We start from the raw sequence: 24,696 nt of genomic DNA on the forward strand, positions 1-24,696 counted from the left end.
ATTTTTTGCCTTAGATATTAGACACTTCCTGTTTCTCTGATTTCGCCATGACTTTGCCGCTTCGCCATGGCAACACCGTTTGAGATATCAAAAATCCCTTCGCAATTTAGCAAGTCCAATGTCTTGACATCATGATCACCACGTTTGGTGTCATTTGCTTGAATCCCCTAGGAGGAGTATTCAAAAGTTCACCGCATGCATTTTTTAAACAATCCAAAATGGCGGACTTCCTGTTGGGCGGAGCTAAAATGTTAGAGGGCGAAAGTTGTTCGGGTCGATGAGATCTATTTGTGTACCAACTTTCGTAAATGTGCGTACATGTTTGCCCGATCTGTGCACTCCTGTTTGTTTTTGCATTACAGGGGGCGCTACAGAGCCCCCGTGCCACGCCCGTGTTCCAGCCTTTGGCTTTCGGCGATCACGGACGACTCTGATGTCTGTGCCAAATTTCAAGAGTTTTCGAGTATGTTAAGGCCCCCAAAATGTCCAAAAGTGTTGAAAAAAATAAAAAAAAAAATAAAAAAAATAAAAATAATAATCCGAGCAAAAACAATAGGGCTTCGCACCTTTCGGTGCAGGCCATTCTGGCCTGCTCCTCGGTGCTCGGGCCCTAATTATCACATGTTAGTAAAATATTTAGTCTTAAAGAATAACATTTCTATTAATTTTCCACTGATATGCGATCTGAAAAGCTCAAACAGTGAACAGAGCGATTTGTGTCTCCTCTTCCTGATTTGCTTCAGATTTGACCTCAGAGCTCAGAGCTCTATCATTTGCTGTACAGCTGTCAATCATCTCACATGGTTCAATGTGCACTGTGGCAGTAGTAATGCAACATTTAGAAAATTTACTCTTGTACTCTTGATACTCAAGTACTTTTAAAAACAAGTAATTTTGTACTTTTACTTAAGTAGACATCTGACTATAGTACTTTTACTTTTACTTGAGTAAAATTTAGCAAGGGGTAACTGTACTTTTACTCAAGTACTGAAGCTGTGTACTCTGTCCGCCTCTGATGATGTGTAGTGATTGTTTTGAATGTATGAGGGAGGATTGGGGTGGATGGGTGTACTAATGTTGTTGTTATTCTCTTTAAATAAAAAAAAGAAAAAGAAAAAGAAAAAAAAAAAACTAAACACACAAAATACACTTTTAATTATGGCTGAAATAAATTAAATAATTTCTTTTTCTTAATTTTTTTACAAAAGTCTTGCTATTATTTTGTAAAATTGTAAAATGTTTGGACAGATCTTGTTGCTTTTACACTTATTTTGACCAGCAGGTGTCATCAGCGTGTGGTGTTTCGAACGCTTCGAAAAATTGAATCAATTTGAAGCAATTGGTTCAATTGATCCGAAGATTCGAAAAGCTTCGTTTCTCCTACACTCTTAAAACGAATGTGTTAAATTAACACATCTTGTGTCTAGTTAAGGACAACACATCTAGTGTGTTGTCCTTAATTTAACACATCTCTGTGTTATTTTTGGAACAACACACTATGTGTTGTTTTAACACATCTTGTGTTGTCCCTTTTATTTTTTATGAACTCAAATGACACATAATGTGTTAAAAACAACACATAATGTGTTAAATATTTTAACACAAAATAATGTGTTAAAATTAACACATCCTGGATGTGTTAATTTTAACACACTGTTTTGTGTTGAACTGTTTAGCACATTGTGTGTTGTTTTTAACACATTATGTGTCATTTCGTGTTGATTTTGAGTTCATATAAATAAAAGGAACACCACAAGATGTGTTAAAACAACACAAAGTGTGTTGTTCTAAAAATAACACAGAGATGTGTTAAATTAAGGACAACACACTAGATGTGTTGTCCTTAACTAGACACAAGATGTGTTAATTTAACACATTCATTTTAAGAGTGTACCACTTCTGCATTTTTCTGATATTCCTATTTCCGTGCGAATTGACCATCAATGTCGATGTCCTGTGGTAAAATTACGTTAGGCCTACTCCATCATCTACCCCCGTAAAATGAATCATGTCTGAATAAAATTGATGACACTTAACCCATTACAGTGACCGTAACGTGGTTTACATTTATAAAGCTCTAAAAATGTTACTGAATTTTGTTTTAGTCCATTTACTGCAAATGTTTCTTCCTGTTTGTAGCATGAGTAGATGATGGCTGCAGTAAAGCCCCAAAACAAAAGATTTTTAAAGTATATATCCATGAAGATATGACAAAGATTTTTTGTACACGTATCTTTGATGTGTCTAGTATTAATATATGAATTCACAATTATTTAGTTTTGTTGAGTGTGGTCATGGATTAAGTAATCATAGTGACGTCAACAATAACAAATGACATACAATTTACAGTACTTTACATTTGCAGTTATTGAAGGTTAAATTAAATAAAAAGTTCACAATTGTATTGGCATAAACTAACATTGACAAACATTAACATGCTGGAAAAACAAGATTGTTCATGTTATCTAATGCATTTACTAATTAATTCATTCAGTATCACATTATACCACTGATCACATTTGTGACCGAGCTTAAAACAAGTTGTCACAGACTTTTACATTATTTTTAATGATTTCAACTGGCATCGATCTTGACACAGAGCACATTTAGTCGTTACCTATCCTTTGTTATTAATGTAATGACATCTGTCCATTCAGAAATTAACAAACAAGAAGAAAACTTATCTTTATTTTATTGGACCCAAAATGGAGCCCAGAGGGACTCCACATGTAATGGGCACTATAGGGATGACATGGATTCTTTACCTTCTATTGAAATACTTCTATTGTCGAGATAGGACACACAATCTAATCTCTAATCTGTGCTTAAATCCAAATGGTTTCATAACTCAGTTTAACTCAACAAATATCCACATACCTTTTAACATAACGGTCTGACGAGTTTTCAGGAATTTTTGGAAGCACAAATATGAAGATTTTATCTAGAACAAAAGTAAAAGTTAAGTTCAGTTTCAAGTAGGGAATTACCCAAGGAAACGTCTTGACAAATTAAGCTGGCAGAACAAGTCCAACAATGAATGTAATACTTTGTTTCTCTTAAAAACAATTTCTCTCATGAATTAAATATCCGCATAGCTTTTAGCATAACGGTCTGATGAGTTTACAGGAATTTTTGGAAGCACAAATATGAAGATTCTCTCTAGAACAAAAACTTTATTTTGTTAGAAAAATAATAAAATTAAACATGTTAAACTAACATGTTAAAATATGTACCTTACGTTAACACTCCTGGGGCCAGTTGATCAAAATAATCCAGATTTGGAAATCCCATGTTTTGATTTCCAGGATCAGGTAAACCATCTCACTTTTGTCCTTGCTTTTACAGTTTTTTTTCAATTGTTTACACGCAATTTTGAAAACTGGGTTCTTTTTATCAAAATATAATCACAGTTATCCAAACACCACACTCAATTTGCATAATTCCTAGATTGTTTGCAAAATGACACGTTTAAGTCAAAACATACACACTTCAGTCAAAACATATACACATATTTGTGAAAATGCTATTAGTTTTCATTTAACCAACACAATCCTCAATGATCAGACACTATTGCAGCCAGTTTCACACTGCCGTGATAAATAAAAAACACATTTGTAAAAAACAATATTTTAGGAAATAGCATGTGCTAGATTTTTGTCCAGACATTGTTATGTAAGGGATAATTTAGATTATTTATCATTTAAAAAAATGTGACAAACCCACAACAATCTTCATGATTAGTTTGAGATAAGGGGAGAATGTACACAAATATGCCAACTATAAACTTATCAAGCACTGCACAACACTAGAGTTTTTTCCAATTGCTAACACACAATTTTGCAAACTAGTCTGGTTTTATCAAAAAACATAACACAATTTACAAAACCACACACCCAAATAGCAAAATACCACATATATCCTGCAAAATGAAGCACTCCAACTGAAACTACATATAACATTATCAAAATCAAACTTTGACACAAATTGGAATACACTTCATTCATATTACCAGATTTTTGTCTAACCAACTACACACAGTTGGGCTTAATGAAAAGTGCACTTTTCTTTAGTATGCTTTGCCATAATACTAAAATATGTATTAGATTGTTCACATGCACAAAAATATTTGCAGATACACACACATGCTGTTGAATTTTTTTACTTTTTCACCAAACAAGTCATAACACCTCGTCCACATCACAGGCAATATATTCCCTTGCCAGACATCGAGGGAAGAAGCACCTTGAGCGCCTTATCCATCCCTAAATTGCACCAACATCAATCTCATCATATGTCTCTTCCAAAAGAGGCATGCGCACAAAGGGCTGCTGGTCATATACCTTCCATATCTTCTTCTATGGGGTTCAAAAATGGCAAGTATGGTGGGAGGTATTGCACAATAAATGTTTGGTAGTCAGCAAACCAGTTTTGGACTGGAGCTACACGATGAAAGCTCACATTGTGCCATACTACAACATACCGGTTTCTTTGGTCTACATCATTCATACACTCTGATGGTATGAGAATGTTGTGGAGTCTTTCTAGAAATGTGAGAATATAGGCTGTGTTGTATCAAGGTTGGCATGACGGTGGAGGATACCATCCATATTGGAGATGGCGGCACACATTGTGATGTTCCCACCACGTTAGCCAGGAACATCTATAATGGCTCTGTGGCCAATGACCGGTGGTCTTTTCTAGTGCTTACATCCTGATTGAAGTGTTAACAATTAACCATTCAGGTGTTTGGGCAGGTGGCACATATATTGGCCATTTTGCTCTTATAGTGTCATTTTGAATGGTAGTGTTTTGAAAAGGCAAACATGTGACTTTATGTCAGATTGTTGTGTCTTGTGCAGAGAACTGTGTTCAGTGCATTTAAAAAGTGCCATTGTGAATTGCAAAATGTGTGTAAAGCAGAAAATGTGTTTAGACTTTTGGAGACTTGAGAAGAGGTGTTGCTCTCTGTGTGTCAGTTTAAATAGTTGTGCTGTTCATGTCATTTTAGTGTGTTAGCAATTGGAAAAAACTGTAATGCTGCTGAATATTTCAAGTATTTATTTCAATACTTTCAGTATTTCTTACCATAATCAGTTACAGTAATCAAACAACAATGAAATCATTTAAACAAATAACATCTGTAGACAAATAAAAAATAATGCATGAAGTACATACACTTTGACTCTGAAGAAAAACTTCTGTAAAAGAAACAAGTATACTCTAACTATTCATCATCTCTCCGTCTGGCTGCATCAGGCCATAAGATTTCATCCACATCACAGGCTATGTCTTCATTGGCAAGGCACCGTTGGAAGAATCACCTCATGTGACGAATCCACCCCTGCACAGAAGCTGCTTCGATATGATCACTGGCCTCCTCCATGGCCTGAATGAGTGGCACACTGTCATAGGGCCACGGGTCATATACCTTTCACCGCCATGCTGAAAAAAACTGTTCTATTGGATTCAGGAAGGGGGAATATGGGGGAAGGTAAGACATCCAATTCAGGGTGCTCATGGAACCAATTCTGGACCAGAGCAGCCCGATGGAATGAGACATTGTCCCAAACGGCAATGTACCGCATCTGGTACACTTGGTTTAATGCTGTGACAATCTTGAGCAATCTGTCAAGAAATGCAAGTAATAGATTGCATTATAGATCCCATATTTGCATGGTGGTGGAGGACCCCATTTTGTGTAATAGCAGCGCAAAGGGTTACCCCTCGCTGCCCTGGCACATTGGGGATTGCTCTGTGTCCAATTACATTTCTTTCTCTTCTTCTTTTTCTTCTTCTTTTAGTCTTTCCATTTTTATTAAAGTTGCCTTTATTGCACACCTGAGTGCTGTGTTTTCAAATTAGCACATGTGTGCTTCCACACTTGGTGGATGTGACTATCCAATTCATTAATTAGTGTGGTAATTGGCAATCCAGGGCTTTGTAATGACAAGGAAGTAACCTCACAATCGTTATCTGTGTGTAAGGTGTGAAAATGGGTGTAAAGTTTTACAAATCACTGTGTGTTATGTTTTGCAAAAAGGGTGAAGCAAACATTGTGTGTTATGTTGTGCAAATCTGTGGAGGTGTTTTGCTCATTGGAGTAGAATTTTGCAAATTGTGTGGAAATTTATATTTTAGTGTGTAAACAATCGTAAAAAACTGTAAAACAATTTTGGATTGGATCACCCAGATCCATATAGACACTTTTTCAGATGAGGAAATCTGGATTACTATTGTAAATGGGATCACGTTGTAATGTAGACTACAGCAGGAAGTAAGCAAATACAAAAATTAAAAGACAGTCAGTAATGTAAACCCTGGTTGGATGAGGATTTAAAGTTGGATATGAAGATGAAAACTGACACATTTAGCTTCAGTGTTAAAACTGATCAAACAATTGCTGTGGTTCTATATGAGCTATAATGGCAATAATTTTTTTTAAATAATATGGGAAAAAAGAACTATAAATTAGTTCATTTTGGAACTGTGAACTAGTTCAAAATTTTGAAATATGAACTATGAACTGAACTAGTTCATTTAAAAATTTGTGAACTGTGAACTGAACTAGTTCATGTAGAAAGTGAACTTTCCCAACACGGGTGGAATCTTTGGGGAAAAATAAAACATAAAACATATGTTCATAAAAACACAATTTGGTGACCCACAGGAACCGTACCCTACTTTCTTCACCTCCTTCAATGGCTCATGTGACTGAATGTTTGGCCATGTTAAAATACTATGAATTAAAATTTTGTTTTATTTCTATCGCATTTTAACAATTTTACATTGTATCAAAGTAGCTTTATAGTAAATACAGAGCAATTACAGGTTATTATAAAAAGGAGATTTAGAGTATTATTACAAAATACACATACAGTCCCTGTCAAAAGTCTTGTCGCTTATCTATTTTGTAGAAACACCTGCTATTAACCTGACTTTTAATTAATCAATTGGTGTTAGACATAGCTCATATGTATAGCTATAAAAGCTAAAACCCTCCCAAATGATGTTTAATGCACTAAGATACATTTATTTCACTAAAAAAGATTTATTATTGCATGCGATGGAGCACCATCCTGCTGCAGAATTTGCATTCTTTTATGGTTGGGAATATAAGAGGTAGCAAAGATTTCTTGGTATTTTAGACTATTGATGTTGCCTTCCACCCTAGGTTCTAGATGGACAGAACTTTAGGAACATAACCCAGTCTTGAGTAAAGAATGGCTTAAATATTCCCCGGAGCAAACTCCAAACAAGATGGGAAGACAAAAAGCACCAGTAAATTATCAACCCTCCTCAGAGAGGTAATGGCAAGAAAACCCCAAAAACTGCTTAAGGCAGTGGCTCTCAACTCCAGTCCTCGAGCCCCCCCCCACAACATTTTAGATGTCTCCATATATAAAATGAACTGATTCAGTTCATCAGCTTGTTAATTAAGGAAACATTTCAAACATTCTGGAATGAGCACCATGGAATCCGGTGTTTTATATAAGGAAAGTGTTATTTCCTTGAAGTGTCAAAAGTGTCAATTGAACGTGTCAAAGTGTCATTTTTATGACACTGTGTAGTTCCCCCAACAGGGAAGTAGGAAAGCATACCTTTACCCAAAGCTTGTAAGGTATTTCCAGATTACAGCTGTTTTTTCAAGCATGTCGTTGTGTTCAAGGTATCAAGATAACACATCTGCATTTGTACAACCAGAACCTGTAGTGATTCAGAAATGGTGCTGTACTGTAAGAAACATAAAAATTATCTGAATTGTAAAGTCAATTAATGCAAAAATATGTTTGGCCAGTATGGCAGATAACTGGCTCCCAAAAATAATACATAAATTATATTTGTACTATGTTTAAAGGCTCCTGTCTTGCATTTTTGGGGTTTGATTTGTCCACACTACCTAAAAGTGTACTGAACAAAAAAGCTCACAAAAAATATTTTATTTAATACAATTAAATCATTGTATACACTGAAAAAACGAACTTTTTGGTGTAGTAATATTTATTAGATTAACTCTCATAATTTCTACATAATAATATTAATATTTTTGAGAACTAGATTCTCCTAAGTAAAATGATGATAAATACACAATTAATTCATGTAAAAAATGAACTGTGTGGGAATAGTAAGTCTTATTAGATATTTTCTTGTATTATTTAACTGTTTTATAGTCACTGCACATAGTCCTAAAATAATTAAGTACATTTTAATCATTAAACTAAAAAATCTAAGTAAAATTTACTTACATTTATTTGCACGTTGTGAGGAATACCCACAATTCTTTGCTCCTGAATATTTTTATTTTTTAATCTTTATCACAGAATAAGAACTGATAAGAACTTTAACTACTTAAATATTTGTTAGCAAAATGTCATAAAGCTTTAAGCTCTTATATTATTGATGTTGTTTTGTTGTAAATAATAATTTTGTGAAGTCACCGTTCAGGTGATCAGTGTTTCTTTACATGAACCCTGTTCAGAACATTGTATTGTAATTCTTTCCACAGTGCTATCGCATGTCAGAAACACAGTTTGTGTGCGTTTCTGTTCCGAATCAAGTTTATTCAATGACTGACTTGTTGTCAGTCATGAATTTTGTGTTATAATGCCATTTATAACACTAAAAATAACTAGGTCCATAGGAATATGTTAAAGAAAATAACAAACAGAAAATAAGATTTATTTAATATTATTAGGACAGCAATGCTTAAATTTTCAAAAAAAACCTAATAGACTTTACCTAAAAGATTAAAATAAATCTAACTTCTAAATAAAATAATTAAGTAACATTTAATTATTATTTAACATATGTTTTATCATGCAATTTTAAGTACATTTTATTTGATTTTAGTAGGTAAGTTTTACTTATAAAAAAGCAGTACATTTTACTTAAAAAAAGTTCGTGCAAATTGTTACGAGGATTTTTTAAAGTAAATTTTACAAGTTGTTTTTTTCAGTGTAGTATTACTCAAACCTGTTTTGTGTTCAATGCAAGATAAAAGAACATATTTAGCACAATGAATGCTCTTTTCCATACTTTATGTTCTGAGTCTTTTGAATCCATGTAGCAAATGATTAATATTGTGCAACAAAAAGACCAAATTTAGATAAGGAGTCGTTCTTTTGCTGTAAATCCCCTATCACATAAAGTTACTATTCTGTTCCTACTGTTAATATTTTTCAAATCCAAAACTGAAAACTAAATGTTTAAATTTATCGTTTTCATGTTGGCCATGCTTTCACACCGTTCACAATACAGTTGATCGTCGACACTTAACATTGTTTTCTTGAAGTAATCATTAATACACGTTTGCTGAAACAAAAAGATATTGAGGACAAATTTTACACTACAGTTCAGTATATTACATATAAGACATTTATAGTATTTGCCATCATGTAAATGTGTCCTTTATAGTTATACTTACTACTTAGTCTATGCTGATAGGTAACATAATTTTAAACACAGTGTGTCTGACACTGAATGTTTCTCCTCTTCCTAGAATATCTTAAAGCTCACGTAACACACGCTGTTTCTGCATTTCTGATGTTAATCTGGAGTACCTATAGAGTAGTATGACATCCTTTATATCTCTGAAGAGTCTTTAGTTTAATCAGATTTATAAAAGAAAGATTAGCTTTATCGAATCTTTCCGATAACGTACGAAAAAATGAAGAAGGAGGAGTTACTACCGCAGGAGGAGCGAGTACGAGTCATGCAACACTATACAACACTGTTTTAACTTATGATTCACTACATGTTCGTGTAATTTATATACGCGCCTATTTCCAACATAAGACAGAAGCCTTACTTACCACGTGTAACTCGTCATGACCCGGTTCTGAAAATCCACAGCATCAAACACACACGCAAAACTCCGCTGCTAATCCGGATAATAAACTATATCCATTGTTTCCATAAGGCTGGATGTCTTCTTCTTACATCCAAAAACACACTTCTTCTTCTGCCATTGTTGACTTTTGAAATTAAACAAAGCTGAGTGGCGTGATAAGCTGTTAGCAAGCTCTAGCGTCTCCCGCTGACTGACGGCTGGTTTCCGGGGGAAGTTTTCCGGCGGAAGCCCATATAAAGAAGTGATACGTATCGAAAACCCCTGAAACGTCAGTTAGAACCGTAATCGAAAAAAACTAGCCGAAACTTGTACGAACCCTGGCGAAGTGCATTCGGCACAGAAATACTCTGAAACACGCCCAACTGCTGTTTTGACACTTTGCCTACGTTTAGCATGAGGAAACAACTCTATAACTGTGTTAATAAGTCAGAATGCTTGAAATACCATTAAACCCCCCCTTTAAAAATGTATGACTACCAAAAGGTTAACTGCATAGCATAACAAAAAATTGGGTAACATTACAATAAGGCTCAAATTGTTAACAGTTGGTAATGTAAGACCAGATGTTAAACAAGCAACTTTGACTTTGTTTATGGAGAGACATTTTAAAACCTAAACCTCGGTTGGTGTCAACCCCTTTGATCTCTTCAACACAAATTCTCTCCGCCTAAACCTTCCTGCAAACCTTCAAGCTTATTTAATTTGGGTATCTGTTCAAAATATATGATCTTATGTATATATTTTGTTTTGAGATTGCAATTTTATATTCATGTGTGGCATCATTTTAAAGGTCATGGTGCAATGGGTAAAAAGATTTAATTTCTATAATTCTAAGATAAAGTGTACCAAAGTTCAAAACTTCTCCTTCTCCTGTGTCCTCCTAAGGAGATCTAGTTTATAGATGGTTAGTAATCCCATTTGGTGACCCAGGTCCGAGAACCTGACCAACCAAATTCTGATTTTAAACTTTTATGATTCTTTTTCTCTGTGTATATAAGGTGGCTTGGCAAAATACTCGAGGAGGTAATCTTTAGCAAGAAGCTCCCACACTTTGTGTGTGTATTAAAACATTATATAAGACATCTTTAATAAGTAGCTTCCTACACTACTCTGGTTGTGTATTATATCCATTATGTAGCTCTGTAGCCAGAGTATCTATTGCCAGGTCTCTGTGGCTTATTTTCTATGCTGATCTTTCTGTTTGATATCAATGTTGACATCTTTAACTGATGAATTTGAATACAAAATTAAAGTTTCTGGCAAAATAAATTGTTAAAGAACAAGTTCGGTATTTTACACTTAAAGCCCTGTTTTCAGATTGTTTATGATGAAATTGAACGGTTTTGACTGAAATTTGGACATATGATGCTGGCCCAAGAATTTTTGGGTGTTTTTGTATCACCCACTACCTCTACAATGGGTGCATAGGTGTGCACTGGAACAATCCTTCCTAAAATGCATTAAACTTTCGTTTACAAAGACGTGAAACTCACTGAGTGGTCAGGGGTGTTCACTGATATGCTCACACAAAAATCGCTGCAAAAGATGCTTTCCAACAGGTTTTATTGTAGTTTTTGTCCAACTCCATTGACTTGTATTAGATGTGCTGTGAGGTACGGTATTACTCCGCGCCGGGAACTCTTTTTGTATTCTTGCAATTGGCAAAGGTGGATTATCGCCACTAACTCGGCTGGAGTGACTATTAGTCAAGCTCTCAGTAGAAGAATTTACAGGTGTGAGGCGTTTGGAAAAATAGGTCCACAAGTTTACAACGAATGCTAAAACAGCTGTTGGAAAGCATCTTTTGCAGCGTTTTTTGTGTGAGCATATCAGTAAACACCCCTGACCACCCTTGAATAGATTTAAATCATAATTTAACCACAGGGTTAAAGAAATAAATTAAACCTAATAAATGGAATAATTCTTATAGAAGCGCTAAGGAAGGAAAAAACACGAGATCCCTTCACCAATGCCATTGGTATCAGTTGTTGGGCCGCTGGGTGGCTCTTTACACGGCTGATCTTTCATTAGTTTCATTTTGCGAGTGCATGAAAGTTGCGCATCAATTGTGCTGACCATTCAATGGAATGCATCCACTTGTCGTCCGATCGACGAAAACACATCTTAATACCAAGTGTAAACAGCCCTTAAGACACTGTGCTGCAACGATATCCATCTGGGCATTTTATAATGGCAGTCTATGGCATCGTTTGCTAGGGTGACCAAAATGGTTGCTAGGGTGAACTTACACAGCAATGTGGGTACTACGTTCGTGCAGAGTCCAACCCTGTATCACATGAAATATGTTCTGAGGAAACTATTTTGCAAATCGCAATTACGTTACATGCCAACATATAAGCAGTGCTATTACGTTGGTCCTTAACCTAATATAGCCAATATAGCACTGCTTATATGTTGGCATGTAACGTAATTGCGATTTGCAAAATAGTTTCCTCAGAACGTATTTCATGTGATACAGGGTTGGCAGAGTCTAGCACTCTCTTTAAATTTTAATGACCCACATGTTTTTACAAAATCCTCGCTCTGAGCTATGACCCATCAAAGTTATTTGCATGTTAAGTCTATGAGATGTTTTGGTGGTTTCTCGCACGCCTTTTGGAAACCCCGCACCTGATCACTTATATAAGTCAGAGCACATCTCTGTTTAATAAACTGGCTGATTTGAGCCCTCATTCATTGGTCTATGACAAACTGTGCAGGACGAGTTAAGCGCCAACATTTTGTGCAGATCGAAGACGACAAATAAGATGAAGAAGACAAAGAAGAAGATGAAGAAGACGAGAAAGAATATCCCTGATATTCACATTGACAGTATATAACAACATCTGCAACCCATTGATGATTTTTTTCCTTTCTGGAACTAGTTAACACTGATTCAGACTCTTTTTCCCCTTTAACTTCCTGCTTTGCTACTGTTCGGACGCTTTTACTTGCGCTCTGTGCTTTGCGCTTTTGCTTTTTCGCTTTTATCTTTTGATTCAACTACCAGGAGTTCAGCACAGTGCTCAAACTAAACAATTGGGCACTCACACAAATTCCTGGAACTATATTGATATTTGGAATATTCAACAACTTGGGGTTTCTATCATAGCGGTCTACCAGTCTGCTATTGCCGGCAGCTGACAATCCTAAAACAGGACAACACAGCTGCCCACACTGAAACAGAAGAAAAGAAGAAAAAATGCCTTCTTTTGGATCTCAATCCACCTGCTGCTCAAACTGCCACAGACTTTTACAAAAGATTGCAGTTCTAGAAACAAAGTTACTTGTGGCACTGCCGACCCTGCCAGAACATACAGCGGAGCTTCATCAAGGTGCTTCTCAACATAAAGCTGGTGAGTCCTGTGAACCTAATGCTTTTAAACAGGTCATAGTGAGCTCAGAGAAACCTAAAGTGATTGAGGACACAAACCGATGGCATAAACAGGGTGCGAGACCCAAAAGTGCTCAAGACATTAGACTGTCACGAGTGTCACAAATTGCTGCATTAGCATCATCTACCCCAGATATGGGTACAACTCGAGTAGCCAATATTGGTATTCTACCACCCCCTGTATGGCTTGGAAATAGATTTGAAGCACTAATGTGTTTGGGTGAAGAATCCTCAAATGTTAATGGAAATAGATTACATCAGCCAGTAGCTTACAGAGCTAACAGATGCTCAATATCATACAGGCAGCGACGCTCCGCTCAGACAGCAGCCGAGCCAAACACGCTGATAGTGGGTGACAATATTATCAGAAACTTTGAAAGCAAGGCTACCCGTACATACTGTTTTCCTCGGGCAATGGTTTCTGATGTTAACAAGGAACCTTGCAAGAGTCTGATGAAACAGTCTGTCAGTCGGATTGGCATACATGTGGGAAAGAATGATATTCAGAAAGAGCAGCCTGAGCTCCTTAAGGGGAATTTCAATGAACTTTTTGAAACACTTGCAAGACTGAAAGTTCAATCTTTCATCAGTGGACCTCTCCCAGCCCGGGGAACAAATATGTTTTCTCGGCTACTAAGTTTAAATTCATGGCTGCAAAAAACCTGCACCATGAGAGGATTGAATTACATTGACAATTTCAATATCTTCTGGAGCCAAAGGCAACTTTTTAACACAGATGGTATCCACCCAAACAAACTAGGTGCTAGGTTGCTTAAAGACAATATATTTTTCTCCATGCATCATCCATCAGCTGAGTGTGCCAGTCCACTACTGAACAGCGGAAATGACCACAGGATTTTACACCAGCACCTGGATGGACATTCAGATGACAAGGATAAAACTCTGCAGTCACAACTACTGTTCACAGACACAGCTCAGGCTGAGCCCTGCCCACAGACCTCGCTACAGCTGGATTGTGAATCAACACCCAAGGACGTTTCTGCTGATAATGACCAGAGGAATGATAACACTCCCTCCCAGCCTTCAGGAACACCAGAATCACAGCTGATGTCGTCACACTCTCTCTCCCTCTCTCCAACATCACCACTTCTGGGCTTTTCAGAGAAAATGGAGAAACTGGTATCTGCTGGAACAAAGCTCTCCCACTCTATTGCTGCGAGTCCCCAAATATCAACCAAGAAACGGCGGGCTCCTCAACCACCAAAGCCTTCGGGCCCAGCCCGCCCTCCCCCTCCATCTGAGAGAGCACTCCGACCTCTGCCTCAACGTCAGGGATCACACCAGCCCTCATCTGCAAACAGCACTGGTAACTGATGTGTGTTGGGTTCCCGCTACGTCAGCAGTAACAATCATAAATATTTTAAGAACAAGCGGGTGCCCGATGTCCCTTTAGCTTTCCCTATCTCTGTCCTGAGATGTGATAGAAAGATGAAGGCCGTCTCCAGCCGCACAGCAATTCTATCTAATCTACGGCTATTATACGTCAGTCTGAGATTGATACAGTGCCAAAACCAGTTACTGTTAAGTTAGCACTTCTGAACATCCGTTCACTAAAGAACAAATCCTTTTTAGTTAATGGTCTTATCACCACTAACAACCTGGACTTTATGTTTCTAAATGAAACTTGGTTAGATGACAGCTGTAGTGCTACAGTCCTCAATGAATCAGCCCCACCCAACTTTACCTTTATAAATGTTTGTAGAGCTGTTAGAAGGGGTGGAGGAATAGCTGCTTTATTCAAAGATGCCTTTCAATGCAAGCAAGTGTTACTTGGTGATTACCAGTCTTTTGAATATTTGTGTATTGCTTTAAAAGGTACACCACGCATTCTGTTTACAATTATTTATAGACCTCCCAAATACACCTCAGCATTTGTTGATGAATTCACAGAACTTTTATCAACAATTTCCTCTGAATTTGATTATTTTGTTATTGCTGGAGATTTTAATATTCATATAGACAATGCAGAAAACAATGCTGCAATTGAACTGTTAAATGTTTTAAACACTTTTGATCTGACCCAGCACGTGCAAGGTCCTACACACAATCGGGGACACACTCTTGATCTGCTCATTAGCAAGGGTCTAAACATTTCATCCACTGTAATCAAGGATGAAGCGCTATCTGACCATTTCTGTGTTTACTTTGATTTATTGATCTGTACTGCCACTGATGCTAGATCTGTCTATGTCAAAAAAAGGTTCATAAATGAGAACACCAGTGAGGTATTTATGAATGCTATATCAATGTTGCCAAACATATCGGCAGACTCTGTTGATGTTCTCCTTGAAAACTTTAACATAAAATTTAAAGATGCCATTGATGGTGTAGCTCCAGTAAAGGTCAGGGTGATCACTGGCAGACGTTAAAGCACCCTGGAGAAACACAACAGCAGTACAGCACATGAAAAGAACATGCAGAAAAGCTGAACGTATGTGGCGGAAAACAAAACTTGAAGTACATTATAGCATCTATAAGGACAGTCTTCGTGCTTTCAATGTAGAACTAGGCACAGCTAGACAGACCTTCTTCTCCAACATTATAAACAAAAACATAAACAACACTCGCACTCTTTTTGCTACTGTAGAGAGACTAACAAACCCCCCAAATCAAGTTCCTAGTGAAATGCTCTCTGACAACAAATGCAATGAGTTTGCAACCTTTTTCTCTGAGAAGATCAGTAATATCAGAATGACAATCAATACGGCCTCATATTGTACTGTGGTCAGTCAGATATCATTGCAACAACCTCAGAAATTAGCCATTCTCTCAGAATTTGATATAATTGATATAAAAACCTTGGAAGAAACAGTACAACATCTTAAAGCATCAACCAGCAGCCTTGACACGCTCCCCACATCTTTTCTCAAAAAGGTACTTAACTGCTTAGAAACTGACCTCTTAAAAATAGTAAATACCTCTCTGATTACAGGAAACTTTCCAGAGTCATTAAAAACAGCAGTTGTTAAGCCTCTCCTAAAAAAGAGTAACCTAGACAAAACCATACTTAGCAACTACAGACCAATCTCAAATCTTCCGTTTATAAGCAAGATCATTGAAAAGGTTGTTTTTAATCAGCTGAACAAATTCTTAAACTCAAATGGCCATCTGGACAACTTTCAATCTGGTTTCCGTCAGCATCACAGCACGGAGACAGTGCTCATAAAGATAATAAATGATATTCGGTAAAATATCAGTGCTGGTGCTACTAGATCTTAGTGCTGCCTTTGACACAGTAGATCACACCATACTCTTAGATAGACTGGAAAACTGGGTAGGGCTCTCTGGGATGGTCCTCAAATGGTTTAAATCATACCTACAAGGAAGAGGTTACTATGTGAACATAGGTAACCATAAATCTGAGTGGACACCCATGACATGTGGAGTCCCACAGGGTTCAATTCTTGCACCGCTTCTGTTTAATTTGTATATGCTCCCACTTGGTCAAATAATGAAAAAGAACCAAATTGCTTATCACAGCTATGCAGATGACACCCAGATATACTTAGCCCTGTCACCCAATGACTACAGCCCCATTGACTCTCTATGTAAATGCATTGATGAAATTAACTGTTGGATGCGTCAAAACTTCCTCCAGTTAAACAAAGACAAAACTGAAGTCATTGTATTTGGAAATAAAGATGAAACTCTCAAAGTTAACACATACCTTGACTCTAGGGGTCTAAAAACACAAAATAAAGTCAGAAATCTTGGTGTAATTTTAGAGTCTGACCTTAATTTCAGTAGTCACGTGAAAGCAATAAGCAAATCAGCTTACTACCATCTCAGAAATATTGCCAGAATTAGCTGTTTTGTCTCAAGACAGGACTTAGAGAAACTTGTTCATGCTTTCATCACCAGCAGGGTGGATTACTGCAATGGACTTCTTACGGGGATCCCCAAAAAGACCATTAGACAGCTGCAGCTAATACAAAACACTGCTACCAGAATTCTGACCAGAACCAAAAAATCTGAGCACATTACTCCAATCCTCAGGTCATTACACTGGCTTCCTGTTACATTTAGAATAGATTTTAAAGTATTGTTACTCGTTTATAAATCACTTCATGGCTTAGGACCCAAATACATGACAGATATGCTAACTGTATATAAACCTAAAAGATTACTCAGATCATTAGGATCCGGTCAGTTAGAAATCCCAAGGGTTCATTCAAAACAAGGTGCATCAGCATTTAGTTATTATGCCACCTCTAGCTGGAATCAGCTTTCAGACGAGATCAGATGTGCTTCAACAGTAAACACTTTTAAATCTAGATTAAAAACACATCTGTTTAACTCTGCGTTTACTGAATGAGCACTGTGCTGCTTCACACTGACTGCACCTTTAACTCAAGTCACTTTTACTTCTGTTTTATTCTTTTTAACATTTTAAAGTGTTTTATTAAAATCACATTTATTTTCTTTAATTGTTATTCTAAATTCTCATGTATCTTTGTTTTTATTGTGATTTTATTGTGTATCTATTATTTTTACATTTTCTTTTTTCTCTTTTATATATTGTTTTCTCATTTCTATGTAAAGCACTTTGAATGACCTCTGTGTATGAAATGTGCTATACAAATAAACCTGCCTTGCCTTGCCTTTTCTATTGAACCTACCAAATCTGCCCACTGCGCAAAGTGACGTCGTAATGACGTCTTTTTAATGTAATTTTTGGACGTCCGAATCCGGTCCATAAAAGGGGTTGTTTTGTAACGCCAGGCGACGTCTTTTTTTCGACGTCTTCTGCACGTCTAAATGTTTACATCCGTAGGACCTCCGTGTAAGGAACAGAGACATGAAAAAAGCGAAAAGAGATGATTGTCTCTGCACTTCACCCATCCATTCCAACACCGAAACACTTCAGTCGTTTCCTGCCGGCTGTGGGATTCAAACTACCGATCTCTGGCCACACAGCCGTATCTTAACATTGTATATATAGAATAGGTGAGAATATTTTCATGTGAAATTGTTAGTATGGTCATATACTTTTAATATAACGAACTACACATTTAATTACAGATTTTTAACCATTTAAACCATTTCACATCATAAAACACAATTTGCAGATTTCACTTAGACTTTTTAGCAAAACTCCAAACACAAACTCATTCTCAAAACACAATCTGCACTCTAATGCACATGTCATGCATATTGCTAAACACAAGCAGCAACAATCAATTACAAATATCATCACACATGTCATTGATTACAGTTTTTTACGATTGATTACACACAAAATCTTTTCATGTCACACAATTTTTGAAAGCTCTCACTCAAAGTGCAAAACTACACGTCAAATCTTCAAAACCATAAGCTATTTCTCAGCCTTTGACTCAGTTTTCAATTGCATAAAACACTTTTTTCAAAACACTACACACAATTCTCTACCTAAAACACAAAGATCTATTAGGAAGTGACTTGCTTTCCTTTTTTCAAACACAACCAATCAAAATGCTACACTTATTCACCAGGTCACACAGACACACTCCTCACATGTGCAAACACTAATTGGTTAACTGATCACTAACTTTTTTTTTTCAATTCAATTTTATTTATATAGCGCTTTTCACAATTTGGTAATTGTATCAAAGCAGCTTTACATAATAGATGCAGTGAAAAGCACAGAAAATCGACAGATAGCACAACATAATACAGTTTTTCTGAAATGCTAAAACACATTTTTAGAAACCATCACTCATTTTCTCAAAACCTTAAACACAAATCCCAATTTCAAACACAATTCACAGAACCCCTGACTCTTCCAGCAAAATCAAACAATTCCTTCAAAACCATTTCACTTGTACTCAAAATCAAACTAAGCTTTCAAATCATACACACATAAGTCTATAATATAAAACACTACAAGCATCCATTAGACACTACCTTAAAAAATAGAAAACACAACATTCAGACATCTGCTTACAGAAAAATACATATTTATTGTACATAACAACACACTTGACAAATACTGTTAAAAATCTCTTTTACTGTAATCATAAGTTTAGTTGAGTGAATATACAGTAGTGAATACTTTACTGTAAGTACTGCAAGTAATAGTAAGTTTTCAATATTACTGTAAGCAGCACTTGTATTTTGTAAAAAGTCAGCAATCCAACTGCAAATTTTGCCAATTACATTATCTCTGGTGTTTTGCTCTTCCTCATACTCTTCATCTGACTCTCAGACTGTTTCCAATCCACACAATTGGTAAAAAATACCATTAGAAAAAAGTGTGTGCAATTTTGAGTTGTTGTATTTTCTTGATGATGACAACTGTGTTGTAGTTGTGTTTAACTTTTGCCTGCCTGTGTTTAGCATTTATAAAACAAGTTCATTGCAGTGAAAAATGTGTGTTTTAGTGAGAAGTTTGTGTTTAGTGTTTTGCAAAAAGAGTGCATGATTTGACAGATGTGTTTAGGCCACTATGAACTTGGTTCAGAGATTGGGGTTTAGTGTTTTAGCAATTCAAAAAAACTGTAAACGATAGCACAAGCAGTTAAATTTGCTACGGCTATAAATCAACATTATAAGCAAACGTATTACTAATGTAACGTATAGAAGTTAAGCCCAAAAAGGCTGCCTCCCCGGGTTGAAAAACCCCCTAGGAGAAAAAAACCCCGGAATTTTAGCCGGGGAAGTAAAAAAAGTCATAGGAGGAAAAAACCCTTGGGAGTTATATATATATATACACATTGAAACGGAAGAAGATTAAGCGGAGATTAAGCGGGGATTAAGCGGGGATTAAGCGGGGATTAAGCGGGGATTGAGCGGAGATTAAGCGGGGATTAAGCGGGTTCTGCCGGTGGTCTTTGGTCAGGCATCAGCTGGACATCACGTTGAAGAACAGCTAGTAGATCAGTTGTGTGCCGACTTTCACATGTACCGGAACTGGATCTGTTTGTCTCGTCCTCGGGATCAAGGACGAGACAGGGAGAGAGAAACAAAATCTTATTAGCGTAGGGGCCGTTCACATAGAAAACAAGTGTCACACAGTAATGTGGTTTTAGTCAGCTCGGTTCCGGACAGGCTAACTATTGCTGGTTAGGTGTATTACATATAGTTGATGATTTTAGAAACGGAAACAGAAATGATAGCTTTAGCGTAGCGTTGCGCAAGTTCTACCAGGAAACTCGAATGTTACGTCATTCATTTCACAAGGCCCAATCAATCACCCCTGATACTGAGAGTATATAAGCATCGTACTCACCTGTCTTTGTGTTCGCAGATACTGATGCCAGCATTTACACGCTCGATGTCCAGTGCATATGCTTATGCTAACTAAAGCGTTAGTTACCCGAATCACGCCGATTTAAATGTTGAGTGATTTTATCGGGCATTCGAACTGGTTTCCTGGGATTTTCTCATCTCGTTTCGTTTCACATGCAACATCGCGAGGAGCTCTCACAGAAGGTTAAAGACTTAAATAGGGAAGTCTGCAAGCTTCCTTAAGTGTGTAACACTGCAGTACACAGAGAAGGATACCACGCACAGGCCGTTTCTATTTATGAACAGTGCAAGAACATTTGGATGATCTGTAAAGTGTAATATGAATATTGACTGTCGCAGACTCTGAACGCCCGCAGCAGATGTCAATCATCATTGATTGGCGAAGCGCTGCACCTGCACGGGTTTGGAAGAATGCCGAAGTTTGTTTTCTCCCTCATCACAGGATCTTTGTCTTTCATCTACCATACCAAATGCTCCGCTTATTATTGGTTTTAAACCGTACGTGAATGTTTTGTGAAGCAAAGACATGGAATCGACTTGGATGAATGACTATTGCTCGCGAAAATTTCACACATTAAATACGGCGTGTATGCAATGCATGACATGCTGCAAACAGGCTAATGACGCGGTCTAATGTTCGCGTGTTTCATTGGAATAAGGAATGTGCAAAGTATACGAGCTTCATCTGAACTGTCCCTTTCAGTGTTTCCCTAAAACATCAATAATATAAGGTACTATTTATTCATGTAACAGGTCTTGCAACGTCCTATACCTGCTACGGTACTACAATGCAAGTTGCTTAATGCCTAACAGTATTCATGCAAACTGTTCATATCAAATGCAAATATTCACGTTAGATCTTCACTCACCTGACCCTAATTACAGACTTTAAGGATACGGGGATACGCTATTTTCGAACTTTAAATCTGATGGTAGGACACACCATTAATATATATTAATATAGTTTTCAAGCACACATTTTGTTGCTGAGCAAATCGTAAGTGTGTGTGTGGTCGAATGGCAATAGTAATGCATATTGTCAATTTTATTGAGCACGGGGTTCAGCATAAATGTTTCCATCTAAAGCTTTGTGCTTTAAGATCTTCAGTTATGCACATGTATAAAGTACGAGAATGCATCAACTTTTAATTGTACTTTTCAAATGAGACTTTATTCCAGATCTCAGTCAACTTCTTATCCGAGCTCGGTCGCGTTGAACATGCCATCTATTTATCTGGATTATCTTCTCCTACGGTAAGCTCTCTTATTCATTATACTGGATTGGCTGATAGTGCACAGTACATGCTTTTACAACCGAAAGATGGCAATGACTATGTCTTACAGGCAATATGGAGACGGAGCTGAGGTTGTGTGGTGTATTTAATACAATTAAAACGTGCATTTGTGTTATTCCTGAGGGCTTGCCGTTGTTTTGATCGGTGTGCATTCTGCGGATGTCTCAACAAAAGTTGAGCCTGTACACCCTCATGTTGAGTTTGTTTGTTATGCAGTAGACCTCACAGTTGAAAAACGCGCGCCTTGCTGCTTTAAGAACACGACAGGTTGCATCAGTTTGAACCATTTAAGCGCATTGTGCTTTGTTTGCGATGCAGGCACCCAGAGCATGCGCATGGGTAGGCTACAGCGGATGTCTGGACACTGGTTTGAAGATGTAATGTGACTGCTAGCTTTTATATCACAGCACGTAATCCCAATTTAAAGTGCTGTTGAACGTTGGTAACGTATGTTTCGCCCGAAATGGTGGTGCCACCAGCTATAAACACAGAATACAAACACATTTCCTTCTTGTTTTAACATGGAACCCAATGGAAATAATGTCTAAATATTTCTTCAAGTGGTGTTATGTTTGAATATGGTGGTGTTCGATTATCTTATGTGTTTCAACTATTTAATTTCAATTGTCTCATGCTGTTTTAATGACGTCTAACATGACTGGAGAATTAGAATACATCTGAAATAACTTGTTTCTAATTTAATTCTATCTTCTGTTTAAAGCCTGGAATACACCGCAGGATTTTTGCACTCCGACAAGATTGTAGCAGCAAATGCATTGTGCGGTGATCATGCTGAATTTCTGACACTGTCAGAAAACTATTGTAGGCTATCTTGGACACAAGACCAGGAAAACGTCCATCTTTGAACTTCTCCCACCGTACGACACTGTACCACCGAAGAGCCACGATCATAGAAATCGTGATGATTGTTTCACGATGGAAATCTTCGTCTGGGAAAGCCAAAAATCATGCAGTTATGATTCTAAATGATAACTTTACAAGGAACTTTGTCTGGAATTAGGTGCGTACAATCCACTTACTCTGCATCCTCAAGTAAATAGCGAAACATGCATCAACTTTCCATATAACCACATTACACCGGCTGCTAGGATTTAAAACATTATAACAGCGCGGCTGCTTACATGAGGCAAGCTATTTTAAAATGTATACATGTTTTTACACAGACTACGGACATGCAGTTCTATAAGTGCTTTATTTTCAATGCCTGCATTACCACCAGGGCTCTTTATCGACTTCCAGGAACTCTAATTGCATACGGCTGCAAGGATTTGAACATGCATAATTGCTACATGTACAAGACTTTAGCTTTCGTTAGCACTGGGTTGTGCACACTTGCCGCGTGCACGCAGGTTGTCACGTTTCACGTCTGCAGTCGTGTATGGTGCGGCTTCGATCGTTGCTGGATTGCCAGTGTGGCGGAGGATCTTTCAACAAATAATTCAGAACTTCTTAAGTGCATATCATGTAAGACTATTTGCACATAACTGTTACGTTTAATCATGCTATTATGGTTAGTCAAAATTTAAGCTGTAAACTTTTATCTAGAAGGCTATTACGTTCGGAGTACATCCATCTATCAACTGCACAACCCTACTGGTACCGCGCCTCAGTTTTTGGGGGGTCTTAATTTACATCGTAAACGGAGAATTGTATATAATCATCTGTGTGTCATGGCCAAGCAAGACAAGGCAATGGGTTATTTCTTAAACCCAAAAGTGCACAAAGCAGAACCAGAATGAAGACCAGAATACAGGACTAAAAAGTGATTGACAGCTAACATAATCGACAAAGGACAACTGAAACACAAGGACTGTATATATTCATGTTGGGTAAACAAGATATCAAGACACACCTGGGAAACAATCTAGAACAAGGACCAAATAACTACAAGAACTACAGACATGGATGACATTACAGAACTTCAAATAAAGAGTACAAGACTGGGGAAACCCAAGACACGACAGACATTGTGCAATCTTTAGCATCAGTCAGATTTGTTTGTAACCATCTAATCTTCTCCCTACTTTTATAATGACAATATAAAAGCATGTATACATCAATTGTCTCTCTTCATCAGGAGCCGCGCTCCTATTTTCACCGTATGCAGGAAAACACTATGACATTCAATTCAATAATGGCAAGCAATAATCAAGGTATGTTTAAGCAAATTACTGGTGATGGTGGTGTATTTAACCATGCTAAATCATGGCCTTTGCCATTTATATCATTTCTTACTCTGGCATATCGTTGCCTTTCAAAGGTCTACGCGGCCTTTTCTCATTAGGCATATCGTTGCTTACGATGGCCTACGCGGCCTATCTCTGTCTGGCATATCGTTGCCTTCAAAAGCCTACGCGGCATTTTTCTACTAGGCATATTGTTGCCTTCAACGGCCTACGCGGCCTATCTCTATCTGGCATATCGCTGCCTTCGATGGCCTACGCGGCCTATTTCTCTGGCATATCGTTGCCTTCCAAAGGCCTACGCTGCTTTTTTCCCACTAGGCATATCGTTGCCTTCTGTGGCCTGTGCGGCCTATCTCTGTCTGGCATATCGTTGCCTTCTAAACCCTATGTGGCTTTTTCCCACTAGGCATATCGTTGCCTTCTACGGCCTATGCGGCCTATCTCTCCAGCCTATCTCTCTGGGGCATATCACTGCCTTCTATGGCCTAAGCGGCAATCCCATGGCCTCTTATGGCATCCTTCAATGTCAGTAGATAACAATTTCTCTTATCTGTTTCAGGAACCTCAAAGAAACACTGGCGGGTACCGATCATTGCGATCAATTTTTGGGGATTAGATTCTGGCCTGTCTCCATCTTCAGACAGGAACCGCAAGAATCCGTGACCCCCGGATTTGAACTATAATCGGGGCCTACGCCAAAGA

Source organism: Misgurnus anguillicaudatus, chromosome 6 (assembly GCF_027580225.2).
Source record: "Misgurnus anguillicaudatus chromosome 6, ASM2758022v2, whole genome shotgun sequence".
Classification (NCBI taxonomy): Eukaryota; Metazoa; Chordata; class Actinopteri; order Cypriniformes; family Cobitidae; genus Misgurnus; species Misgurnus anguillicaudatus.